General features: G+C 36.5%; 1 protein-coding gene and 1 pseudogene across 4 annotated transcripts in view; one reads left to right on the top strand and one right to left on the bottom strand.

Annotated features, from left to right (window-relative positions):
* Window positions 1-13977, top strand: part of RYR3 (ryanodine receptor 3) — a 708417-nt gene that overhangs the window by 134248 nt on the left and 560192 nt on the right. The gene's annotated exons all lie outside the window — the stretch shown is intronic.
* Window positions 8002-12701, bottom strand: LOC100917206 (annotated as a pseudogene).

Genomic DNA, 13977 nt, shown 5'->3' with positions numbered 1-13977 from the left:
TGAGGTCTTTATGACTTTTCACCTGTACTATGGCATAACATACTGTGTTCTCCACTTTCTGGATTCCTTTAAGTCACAGCTAAAATGTCACCTTCTATAGGAAGCCTTTCTGATTCCTCCTTAGTGCCTTCCCTCTGACATTAATCTAAATGTTAATGTATCTTATTTATATATAGTTATTTGCCTGTCGTTTCCCCCATTAGAGAGAATGGTGAGCTCTTTGATAGTAAGGACTGGTCTTTCTTTATACTCATTGTGATTGAGTCATTTCCATCATGTCTGACTTTTTGTGACCACATTTAGGCTTTTCTTGACAAAAATAGTGAAGTGGCTTGCCATTTCCTTCTCCAGCTTATTTTACAAATTAGAAACTGAGGCAAACAGGGTCAAGTGTCTTGCCCAGGGTCCTTCAGCTAATAAGTGTCTTAAATCCAGATCTATCTCATAAAGATGAATCTTCCTGATTTTAAGCCAACTTCTCTATTCACTGTGCTGCCTAGGTGTCCCCTCTGACTTTGCATAATTGTGCTTAGCATAGTGACACACATAGTTAATATTTAATGAATACCTGTTGACTGATGGACATTTTGATCTGGTCGTGGTGCCAAACTCAAATAGAAATGGGGCCACTAAACCCCTCAACTTACAGAAGAGGAAAATGAGGCCCAGGGAACTAAAAATGATATACACAATAGGTAACACAAGATAGAAGATATCGGGAGTAGGTTTGAACCCATAGTCTTTTCCTGTAGATCACAGCATAATTTCCATTGATCTGTTCTGCTCTGCAACCTCTATATCACATCCAAACCACAAACTCAACCTTTGCTTACTACCTAAAAAGTCTATCTAAAACACACAACTCTTAAGACTCTTTTTCCAACTTACACAGTAGTCCTCTTGACTTCAATGCCTTTCTTTACCAGTGTGCCACAGATCTGGATTTTCATTAGGAAAAAAAGGAGTGATTATGGACCATTGTTCTTCCTTTGGTTCATAGAATGATGGCTACCTTTATCTGTCATTAGCATTTATGATCACAAAACTCTACAGTAAGCCTGAAGTAGAACAAAACCCTTTAGATGCTCTGTAAATGTGTATTGGCTTAGACTGTCATTTTTTATTCTTGCATCACTAGCATCTAGCCCAGAACCTTGCACATAACTCACAACAATTTTTTTTTTTAAGGGAGAAAGAAAAAGTTTTCTACTATAAAATTTGGGATACATTCCACAGTAACTTGGCTCTCCAGGGCAAATTTCTTTTTTCGCGTGACAAATAAGCATCAGGAAAATATTTGTAATGTTAAGAAATCCAAAATTACTGTGAATATAAGGATCATAATTTGCATTTCTCAAAAATCTGTCTCACCTGTTATTGCGACTCCTGGATCTCCTTGTATTGGAAAAGAGATAATTAAACAAATGAAAACAGATGACAAATATAACAGTTGAAATAAAGAGCCCTATTGGCCCTTCTTTTCTTCCCAGATATGGTTATGGTCTGCTTGAGTTCAGTGGTTTCAGGAGGTGGAGCTCAACTTTTTTTATAGTAATAATCCCTTCCTCTGGTCCGGGCAAGGCTGTGGAGTGCCCTGATGGCTGACTTGTGGATGACCTGTTACAAGTGCCAGAGGTATGTTCCCAAGATGAGGCAAGGCTTTGATCCAGCTCTCCCTGGGGGGAGTAAGCTGACAACGGAAACCCCAATTCTATTTTTAGGCCCTTTGGAGAGTGATCAGGTGTTTGTGTGGATTTCCATCAAATAACTGTTATCACCAGCAGGATCACTTTGCAGCTGTATTGATAGCATTTCTTGGCAGTTCTTCTGTTCCCGGGGGAAAGGAGGGCTCATGGTGTGTCTTTGCAGGGCCAAGATTGTTTATAATCAGCAGTTGGCTTGAGTGGGTAAAGCTCAACCACTTTTTTGCCTACTAGGTGCCTACCTGCTTTGGTCCTATGATTCTCCCAAAGTGGACTACATTTCTAAATGCATTTCTGACTGTGCTCTTGCCTTTGCAGAGTTGTCCTCCAGAGCGCCTATTTTCACACCTTCCCACTTCTGTAGTTTCCTGTTTGCAAACAAACTTACTTATATGTGTGTGTGTCTGTGTGTGCACATATGCGCACAGGCAAGTAAGCAGAATAGGATCTAAAGGGAATCAATCTTATTGGGTATGTTCAATAAGCAAGCAGATATTTGTTTGCCCTTGGATGTCCAAAGCAAAATTCTCTATAAAAGATGAAATGCTTCAGTGCTCCCACATGTATCTGCCCTCCCCCATTAATATCTTATATGTCCAGATTTTTTCTTTTCTTCTTTGCCTCCTTCGATCAAAACTTGCCTCTAGGCTTTCTCTGTTGGCTGGCCAATCAATGAACAAACAACTTAAAATACTTATTGTGTGTGCCAGGCAAAGGATATATATATATATATATATATATATATATATATATATATATATATATATATGTGTGCATGTATATATATATATATATATATATATACATGCACACATATGCACACACACAAATATATATACATACATATATATTTAAATAATGACTAGCAATTAAAAGTTTACAAAGAATACTATAAATATCTCATTTTTGTTCACAACAATCCAGTGCTATACCTATGGTGTCATCTAGCTACCTTAGTGAAATGTTCTTTATTCTGAAGTATCTTATACTGAACAAATAAAAATAATCACAATTAAAATATGAAGGGATAATTGTTCTATACATTACCAAGGAATAGCTATTCCCCCAGAATATCCAAGGGCTATACAATGTTAGGGCCTCAATGGTAATGTGATAATTTTTTTTTTTTTTTTGCCATTATACTGATACCAGGTAGCTCATGAGTGCTGGAAATGGAATCCAGGCAGCATTCTATATGTTGTATCTTTACTAGCATTGCAATCCAGGGCAAGTCATTTTACCATTGTCAGCCTCAAGTTCCTTATTTATAAAATGGGAATAAAATGAGTTGTTGATATAATTTTATCATTATGAAATGAAATATTTGTAAAGCCATTTATATCTTTAAAATATTACTTGAAGGTTGTTATGATAACAATAATTATTCATATTAATGATATTAAGAAATTGGTTGATTGGAAGAGCTGCAGACCCAGATTTTAGTGAGTCTTTTGACAGCCTCTTTTATATTCTTAGGGACAAGAAGAATTGCTGTGAACTGGACACAGTTCTATGACTTCAGAACTGTTGAATACCTAGACCCAAACAGAGATTAAAGGATTCACGTCAACCTAGGGGCAGTTAGGGGAACTCTGTTTCATAAAATCAGTGACTTGCATGATGTCATATTATGCCAGGTACAATAAATAAGATATTAAATGACATAAAAAGAGCAATTAGAATGATAAAAAGATTCAAAGCAATGTTATATAAAGGGTGCTTAGCCAGGAAAGAAAAGATTTAGGAAAGGTAGGAAAGTTTTGAAAAGCTGTCATGGCAAAAGATATGAAACTTGTTTCACTTAGGCCAAGATAAAACTATAAAGAATAAAGTTTGGGATTAACAAAAGAAAATCACTTCCCAATGATTTTATCTCATCCAAAGCAGAATACATTGCCTGAGAAAATAGTGAATTTCTCACTGGTGGAGATTTGCAAGCAACAGGCTAGAATACTTGTCAGAGACAGTATATGGAAGATTTATTATTTGGAATAAATAGTATTTGAAGAACTCCTTAGATTCAGAAGAGACAGTGTAAATTTAAAATACCTCTTCACAGAGGAACCTATTCTATGCAAGTTAACTGCATTCTTCATTTAGGGAAGGAAACAAACATTAAGTCTCTACTATGTGTTACACAATGTGTGTTCTTTACAAATATTATCTGGCTGTATCCAGAGGAAGTCCTGCTTAAGGGAGATTGCCCAGGGAAGTGAGTTTACCATTTTTGTAGATCATTCTTCTTCCCATTTACATTATCAAAGTTCAGGTAGTTTAGATACTTTACTTTGGCTTTCTTCTAGTTTGCACTAAGGTTTCCACTTAAAAAGCCACTTCAAAGTACAATTTCTCATTTTTCATTCATTCATATAATAAAAATTTATACTTAAAAAATCTCAAGAGGCATCTATTTCAAATTCTGATTTTTAAAGATGAGAAAAGTAAAGGTAAGATAGTTTAGGTGATTCCCCCCCTCCCCCCCATAGTTATAGTAAATTAGTGGCATAGCCAGGATTTCTTAGAACTTGGGATTTATTTTCATGTTCTTTTTCATTTTAGTTTAGTACCTTGTTTAGTCAACTAGGATTATAGAACGATAGATTTAGAACTGAAAGATACTATAGAGGTTATCTGGTCCAAGTCTTGTTCAAGGTAATAGTGAATTCTTGAGTCAAGATTTGATCTCACTGCCTATGAATCCAAATTTAGTACTGTGATGTTGGCTCTGCACACTTCTTAGCATTTGGCACATATTGTGAGTGCTTAACAAATACTTGTTAAATTAGTTGGTTAATGAATTGGTTCTCAGGCTCTTGGGTCTAAAAACAAAAGCAATCAGTAGTCTGCCAATGAGGACTTCCCTAATGCCTGAATGTTATATGATATTTAAAGAGTAAGTATAATCTTTGGCCTAAAGAAATTTAATCTCTCAAGAATAGATAACAAAAAATCATTTGGATTAAAGGGGTGACTATGGGTCAGAAATTGTACTAAACAGAAAATGGAAGGCCTGATGAGAGGGGGAAAATGGTCAGGAGAACGGAAATTGATAGGAGGTATAGAACTCTCCCTTATAGATAAAACTGAATGGTAGAAATGTATTAAAGCAATTCATCTTAAAATGTAAAGATGTTTATAGCTCTTCTACCCAGAAGAATGGTTTAACCAAGCTCAATGGAAATATCCAATCTTGAAGCAGTGCTGGTGGGGAGACTTATAAGAAAATCATGAGAATGAAGAAATATTTTATCCAGTCTCACCAGTATTTATTTTATTTATTTGTCTCACACACACACACAACTTGCATACTCTCTATCTTCTTTTTTCTATTTCTTTTAGAATTCTATTTCAAAATATTCCCTAAAGAAGATGGATTACGTAGAATGCCACATATTTAAATATTCACTTGATGAAATTTGGGGTAAAATATCATTTGGAATTAAGACTTCAATTAGATAAAATTTTCAGGACTTTTATTTTAATGGTGTTCATCTCTGATTCTGGTTGCCTTTTAATTTTCTAGAAAGGAAAGATGCATTATTTCAAGTAGGAAAGTACACCTTCAATATTGGAGGTGGGTACAGTTCCATGAAACAATCAGTGAAGCTCTATTATCTTTAACTATATACTGTTAGTTACTGTTCTTTTGCTTGTATCTCTAATCCGTTAGATTTTAGATGGGATTTGGAGGTTGGGGCTGGGAGATAGAAGACAAAGAGAAGTATCTTTTTGGAGCGGAATTTTTAAGAATTAAAGAGAATGGTGCCATTATCTATGTGGCCTTGAGCTGTTCACTTTTTACTTTTCTGAGAATGTTTCCTCATCTGTACATTGGAGATAATTTCTAAGGGCCCATTTAACTTTAAGCTTCCGTGATTCCAAATTGAACTAATGTTCATATGAGATTACAAAACAGAAAAAAAGTGGAAGAGATTATGTGTATACATATATTATGTTTATATATCATATCTAATATATATGTATATATATGCAAGGCAATATGATAATAGAAAGAATACTGAACGAAAAGATTAGAATTCAGATCAATAATTCAGTCAGTCTACAAGCAACAACTGTGTAGATAGAGTTCTGGATCTGAATACAAATTCAGACTCAGACACTTGCGGGCTGTGTCACCCTCAAGTCACTTAACTCTTGCCTGTCTCAGTTTCCTCATTTGTAAACTGGGAGGATAATAATACCTACCTCCTTAGATTGTTGAGAGGATAAAATTAAATATTTATAAATTATTCATGAAGTTTAAAGAGCTACATAAATGCTAGCTAACATCTTTCTAGTCACTAGTATTGTGGTGCTTGTTATTTTTTGTTATTTTCCCAGATTTGCTACTATGTCTTTGTACAAATTAATATCAGCATTGGGCCATCTATAAAATAAGGTGGTTAGATGAAATATCTAATATCCTTTCATCTCTATATCCTGTTTCACAGAAATTTATTGATTTGTCTTCCTATTTGTCTATAGATAACCATATAGCTTTATAGATATACATGTGGCAAAATATATACATATCTACATAAGAACATAAAGATATATGTGTATAATGTATAAAAAAATCACCATTTTTTAAAACTTCTATAGCACTTCAAAATTTAGCTTGCATAAGCAGTCTAGGTCCTGTCCCAGAATATATGCCAAGTACACTTCAGAATTGCATCCACAGCTAAAGCACAACACAGCTGGCTCTCTAAATGATTTAAAGTCTTCCTCTCTTTCAGTAGAATTAGAAATCCAGAGATTGTTTTGGTGCCTCAATGAGACTGAGACAGAACCCATAATTATGAAGTTATCAGACAATGGGTGACTTTCTACAGCCATGCTCAACATGTTACTATAATAATACTTTCTACTTTAAAATGAAAAATAAAAGTTTCTTTTAGAAAGCAAAGTGTGTTTGGGGGTTGGAGGATTTAGTGGGAGTTATTAAGAAAGGAAAGTAAGGAATTGTATGCCTCACTCATCCAGGAAAATTTAGAAAGGAAAGCTTATTTGATTGCCCTGTTATTTGTAATTTTGCAGTGAGAAAGTTCTGGTGTGGAGATGTTACTGTTGGAATATGACTAATTTCTTGGCTCAGTAGCAGACCTTACCCTTCTGGACTCTTATTCCAGAGTTATTTAATTTCAAGGTTAGAAACGACTCACAGACCACTTAGTCCAATGGATACCTAATCAACTCTTCTTTTCAATATTCCCAATATGTAATTATGTTTTTTTAAAACCAAAATAAGAAAAATAGTACTTTTCTTCGTAGGAAGGGGTAGAGATGAAGTACTGGAAGCAGGGTACAGTGGCAGGAAAAAAAAGGGAACTCCCAGAGAATAACTTTTTTTTTTACAGAATGTTACTGATCTATAAATCTTCTGTACTTTAGTCTTAATTTTCCTGGGATACTGAGAGGTTAAATGACTTGCCTATAATTATATTTAAGTTATTTGTGTCTGAAGTAAGGTGTGAATCAAGATCTTCCTGACTTTGTTAGCACTCCATCCAATATAACATCTTTCCTCCAAGAGGGAAATATGATGTACTAAAAGGAATTAGAGACTGCACGTTCAAAATTTGGTCCCTTTCCACATTATCAGACAAACTACAGATTTCTTTTATATAATAAACCTATGCAGATAAGGCCCAATTCTCAAAGGCCATTCAGATCTAGTAGGTAACTCAGCTATTGAGGCAATTGGAAAAGATAGATCTTGGTTTGAAATAGTCTTGGCCTTTGGGTAACAATCACACTGAACCCTATGCAAAGCAGGATAAGAGTCCAAACCCTTCTGAAGAAAAAAATACTTATTCTTAGAAATTTACATTTATAATTAATGTTTGTAAAAAGTTTAAAGAAAAAACTTGTAAAGGATAATTCATTTCCAAAACATAGGATTGTAAAAAGTACTTTTCTTGATAAAGCAAATGCAAAATAATCATAATGTATAGATTCAGAGGTTTCCAGGGTTTAAAATTATTTTTTATTCAAGGGCAACTCTGGTAGAGTGGATAGAGCACTAGCCTTCGTGCCAGGAAGTAGGGTCAAGTAATATTTTTGAGACACCTGGCTCTGTGACCTTGAGTGAGTCAATAACTCAGTAACTTTGTAACTCCTTAAAACTATTTGAAGGAAAAATAAAGGAAGTTTCTTCATTTGGGGGACTACCTGTACCAATGAAATCATGAACCTAGTTGTTATCCTTAATATTTTTAACCATAACTTTGAGGTAATAATATCCCCATTCACCACCCCCACATCCATAGAATAAAAACAATTTATGCTTATAGAATGATTATTTTAAGTCCTATGACTCAAGCCCAGAAATTTATTTCCATTATAGATTATATGGACCGGGTTTTAGCTCTCAACATTCCCACATCTCCATTGAGGTAGACTGCCAGTGTCTTCCTTTCCTTCTCTTTGCTTTAATTTTCCTGAAGGAATAAACCAAGGGGATTATAAGAGGGTGAAAAGAATATGGGGAGGGGCAGAAATAAATATTCTAGTTGCTTAATGAATTATTAAATAAACAACAACAAAAGAAAACCAAGAGAGTGCATGTACTATTGTTTTTACAGACTGGCATGTGGGTCTGTGACATTTTATGGTTTTCATTACCTGTCTTTTTAGGACTATGATTGCTTTTGGTATTATTTATAAACAAATACCTGTTGAACACTTTCAAATTTATCCAGGGGCTTTATGCTTATTAGTAAGTGTTATTTTGTTTCTGGATTAATAACTGGACCTTAAAAGATTGAATGATACATCCAAACTCACATTGAGAAATGAAGAATAGAGTTAAGATAAAAATCCAGGGACTTCTGAATCCTTTCTCCTCTGAAGATATGTAGTACTCCTCTCTGCTTTTCTCCATTTGTAACAAAGCCAACCTACTTCTTTCTGAAATATGCAGCTTAAAAGCATCTTTGATATTCCAATGAAGAAGTAGAGTGCAACCTTTAGTTAAAGGTTAAATGGTCTAGACTAAACCACCAAGCAATGACTTGAGATAAGATCAACTCTATTTTCTTCTGGAATATGAGTAACGGTTAAATAAGACCTTCTTTGCTGGTATCAAATGATTGTTACATCAGCAGACCCCCATGTGCCAAATATTTCCTGGTTGCTGGCAGGAAACCACTATTTCAGAGGAATGGTGACTCTATCTTCCTCTTGATTTACTGTTGATTAAGTAAAGGGGTATGTGTGTATGTATGTATGTGTGTGTGTGTGTGTGTGTATCATGCTATATTTTTGTGTCTGATTCCACATTTGCATACAACTTGTACATATACTAGTGGATGCTCTTGAAAAAAGTGAAATTTTTTAACACAGTAAGTTTGGGAATTCAGGCAGTTTGGTGACCCATGGGAATAGAGCACTGGACTTAGAATTAGGCAGACTCATTTTCATGAATTCAAATCTATCCTCAGATACTTTGCATAGCTTTATAACTCTGGGCAAATAATTTAATTATTGTCCTTGCTTCTTAACCTATAAAATGAGCTAGAAAAGGAAATAGAAAACCATTCTAGTATCTTTGCTAAGAAAACTCAAAAAGGTTTCATGAAGAGTCAGACATGACTGAAAAATGAAGGTTGGGGAATACTCGGATTTAGGGAACAGATATGGCAGTATAAGATGGGTACAGAAGATAGGAGATAGAAATTAAGCAATCAGAGCTATATGACATAGTGGAAAGGGTTTTGGATCTAAAAATAGATACTAATTTGAGTATTAGCTCATTATTTACTTAGATGTATGACCATTGGCACAACACTTCAATCTCTCAAAGTCTATTGTTTCACTTATAAAATGGTGAAAATTATACTTTCTACCTTAGTGGGTTGTTATGAAGAAAGTACTTTGTAAATTTTATAAAGTATTATATAATTGTGAGTTGTTATTGTTGTCTCAAGTGTTGATTGCTATAAAGTGACCCCAGGAGCCCTAAGCTAAGTACAAATAGGCCCCATCACAGACAATGGAACATAAGGAGTACAGCTCATTTGTGAATTATTTCTTTGGGATTACACACACATTTTTCAATAAAAACATACCAGTTTGCTTCTAGATGAGAAAATAAGAGGACCCAAGTTAGCCCATAAAACTAACATCCAATGCTACTGACATATTGGATGCTTTTAAAATAGGAAATGCCAATTCTCTGTGTTGCTAGTTATAAACGCCTAAACCATTAAATAATAGTTCTGTGGTGTTTTTATTCTTTATAAATTCTATTGAATAGTGGTATTTGAGAAAAAGCAGGTTTCATCAAATAATGCAGATATTAAGGAGATTTTTTAATCACTTCTAGAAGGTACTCTTTAGTACTTTCAAGGACTTCAAAGAGTTGATGACTGTTCCTTTTTTTTAAGATCACAATATGTATTATTCCCCACACATTAGCTTCTTCACCACATTTAAAACTAAGAATTAAAAATATTGTGGGTGATGATAAAGAACAGATGATCATTGTTTCCTGCTAATCATCTATAGTAATCAAAGTTCATTTATCGCTCCAAGAGGCTCTTTGAAAGCTACAAATCTGCCCTTTCTAACTATGGAGCTTACCATTCAATTATCTGATATGAGACTGAGACATTGTCAAATTGCCCCAGATCATAAGTTCCATGACTCATATATGTCTTCTCTTCTTCCCCTCCACAACTTTTACCAAAGTCTATCTGATCATAGTTAATGAAAGCCTCCAGTATTTTCAGTGAGGTATCCAAACTATTGCTGAGCATAGTAGATAATTCCACTGCTACATGGGCATCTGCAGCCTCCCTCTCTGCCAAATTCCTATAAATGTTGTTTGCCACCATCATGGGTCTAGAAACTGATCAATACAGGTTTTGTTCTGTATTATCCCTTTGCAGGCTCACCCTCCTTGCATGGTAAGGGAGAAATTGTGCAGATACTCCTCTCCAGTAGAAATCCACGGGCCCATTAGCACCTATGTTTAAAGAAACTGTGAGAGGCAATGGATGAATGATAAGACTGATACTTGAAGCTCAAGTCATACCTGGCGAATGAGGAACTAGTGGGCACCAGATATAAATCATGATTGTGTTTCTAGGCATGAAATCACTGGCAAAAAAAAAAAAAAATGAGGGGAAAAAAGTTTCTATTAAAAAGCTCAAATTAAAGAAAGTAAAAGAAATTGATCTTATGTACCCCAATAAGACTTTTCACTCCCCCTAAAATATTGGGGTTAACAAAAGCTTCTATAGACATCCACATTGAATTTTTTTGTCCTCATGCATAAAGAGAATGCAAGCTGCATTGACTAGATCTTTATGCCTCAGGTTATTTATGCTGATGAGTATTATAAAAACAGGACTCTCAGCTTTGAGGAGCACTGGGAACAACAGGCAATTTGAGAGCATGTGTGTTTAGAAACTGATTTCTACTCAAAAAAAGAAAATGCTTTTTCTTCTTCTTTGAAAAAAGTAGAGATGAATACAACCCCCAAAGCCCCAGGTAGCCATATAGTTGAGATTTCTTAACTTGAAACATCTAGTAAATGGGGCTGAGAAGTAGCTATAGGCCCCACTATACTTCTGCATCTGATTTTCTGAGAGCTAGTAAGTGGGAGGATTCTGTTTTGTGTTTATATAACATGCTGGGTTTTTTTTTGGGGGGGGGGGAGAGTTGAGCGGGAGATAAAAGAGTCTGGGGAATGGAGGAAAGGAGAAAGAAAGAAAAGGAAAATAAGATCCGTCTTAACATGTAGGTCCAATAATTTTTTTTTTCTCTCGTGGAAATTCCAACTGGAGAAATGGCAGAATACATGGTTTCCAGTCTGTACATCAAAGGACTCAATGCTCAATGGTGCTAACCTTCGTTTTTCATTCCTGCTTTTTATCTTTGCTGGTGCTGGGGTTCCGATTCCTAATCTGGCTTCTGAGCTCTTCTATCAAGTCTGGATTTTGTTGCTGCATCTGCTGAGCAAACTGTTGGCCTCTCTGGATGAAACTGGGGCTGGCATTTGGAGAACGGGTGGCTCTGGAACCTCCCAAAGTACTGTGGCCACTTGACATGATCCCGGACATGATCTGTCTTATTTGAGGATTATTCATGAGGTTCGACGCCACACTCCTGAAGCTTGAGTTGTTCAGCAAGCCCGCTAGGTTACAGCCTACAGTGCCTCCTGGAGCACTAGGGACTTCTTTCATTTTCTGCTCAGCTACCTTGAGGTTTGTTTTGTACGTGTCATTGTCTGGGTCCAACTTCAGAGCCTTTTTATAATAGCCTACAGCCTCCTTGTACTTCTTTAAACTTGAGAGAGCTAAAGCCATTCTGCCGTAGGCTTTGCTGTAGTAAGGGTTGATGCCGATGGCTTTTTCACAGTCTTCCACCGCGCCTGCATAATTTCCAAGTTTGCTGTAGGCGGCAGCCCTGTTGCAAAAATACACTGCATTGGCTGGATTTAATTCAATTGCTTTCCCATAGAAAGACACCGCCGCTTCAAAGTTTTCCATTTTCATCTGTTCATTTCCTTCAGTCTTGAGCCTCTCAGCTTCAGTTGTAGTTACATCACGGTGGGGGATGGGCTTAGAATTCCCATGGACGGAGGGGATCTCTTTTATGCCCGTAACAGCTTCAAACATTTCTGGCAGAGTCTGGGATACCGCCAGATACTTGTCTTCAACAGTCACCTCAAAAGCTGTCTCCAGGCACTGGATCGAAGCATCCAAACTCTCCTGCGCATCAGGAGAGAGATCTCCATGCTGCAGCTGGTCATGCAGATACTGGATGATGGAATAAGCAAGGCGCCTTTTATTCTCCATCTTTAGGAGTCTGAAGATGGATCTTGTGATTTTCAAGATTTGGCCGAGTTGCCGAGCCCCCTCTGTCGCGCACTGCGCCTGCGCTGTCGCCTCTTTCCCCTCTGCCATGGTGATGGCGCGGAGGCAGTGCCCGACTCCGCCCCCTTCACTGTTCTCGCGGGCAAGCCGATTGACCTGAGAGCAGAGTCCCGGATGAGGCTAGTAGTAGTAGTGGGGCGGGTAAAAGTGGAATACGCTAAACTTCCGGTTCTCGGAACCGGAAATAGGCGAGCTGCCCTTAAGGGTATTTCCGAATGACACTTCCTGGTTTTATTATACCGATGTGTCACTAGGGTTACTTGCTGCTCATCTAACAAAACTAAAATTGCCCTTTGCTCACACGTGGAAGAAACGAGGTGAAGGAGAGAGAGAAGGAAACATTTGAGATATGTTTCAGAAGCGACTGAGCAAGAGTTAGAAATGGTAAAGACCAAAATGGGTTAAAGAAGACCGCTTCACTTAGACTTGTAGGAATTGGTGTGAAATAGAATTAACTGAGCTGAGTCGTGAAAGGGACTTGGGAAAATCTTGCCAACATTTATTTGTGTTATTCCAGGACTAAGAACAGATTTAACCTTAACAATCCCTGTGATTGTTCTCTTAGAAGTGAAAAGATGAATGTCGCCAGACATTAATTCTTTTGCACTTTTTTGGTCCTTTTCCATGGTAAGCACCTTATTAGATGAGACCCTTATTATTTCTTGCCTAGATTGACGTAATAACTTAATTAGAATCTTGGCTTAGTTCCAGTTTACCTCTTGCCTGACTGATCTACTCTACTGCTAAAATGTTTCTAAAGCACAAAGTCTTGACAATATCATTCTTCTAATAGAAGTTACACTGTAGCTTCTACGATAAAATTGCACACTCCTCTGATTGGCGTTTTAAGTCCATCAGATGGTTTCAGTTTCTCTTGATTGAGTTCATATTCTTCTTTCCAAACATGTTCTATGTTCCAGCCAAATTGACATATTTGCTGTTCGTTATTCTGGGCATTCCATCTCCTGCCTCTTTTCTGTGCTGTCCCCCGTCCTTGGAATGCCCTCATGCCTTACCTCTGCTTTCTCTAATCCAAGCTCTCTTCAAGGCTCTATTCCAGTACAACCCCCCTCTCAGAAAAGGAGGTTAGTACTTTCTACTAACTACTAAAAGGAAGGGTTACTTCCTCCTTACTTTGTATTAACTTAATATCTTTAATAGTTGATAGAGTGTTTTACAGTTTACAAAGCACTTTACAAATATTATCTCATTCAGTTCTCACAAGGACTTTAAGAAATGGGTATTAATCTGGGGGAGAGGGTGGAGGGCTGGAGGGGGAAAATTGGAACAGAAGTGAGTGCAAGGGATAAGGCTGTAAAAAATTACCCTGGTATGGGTTCTGTCAATAAAAAAGTTATTAAAAAAAATAAGAAATGGGTATTATTATG

This window comes from Sarcophilus harrisii, chromosome 2, assembly GCF_902635505.1.
Source record: "Sarcophilus harrisii chromosome 2, mSarHar1.11, whole genome shotgun sequence".
Taxonomy (NCBI): domain Eukaryota; kingdom Metazoa; phylum Chordata; class Mammalia; order Dasyuromorphia; family Dasyuridae; genus Sarcophilus; species Sarcophilus harrisii.
Note: the sequence above shows the minus strand (reverse complement) of the source record. Positions and strands in the feature narration are given on the sequence as shown.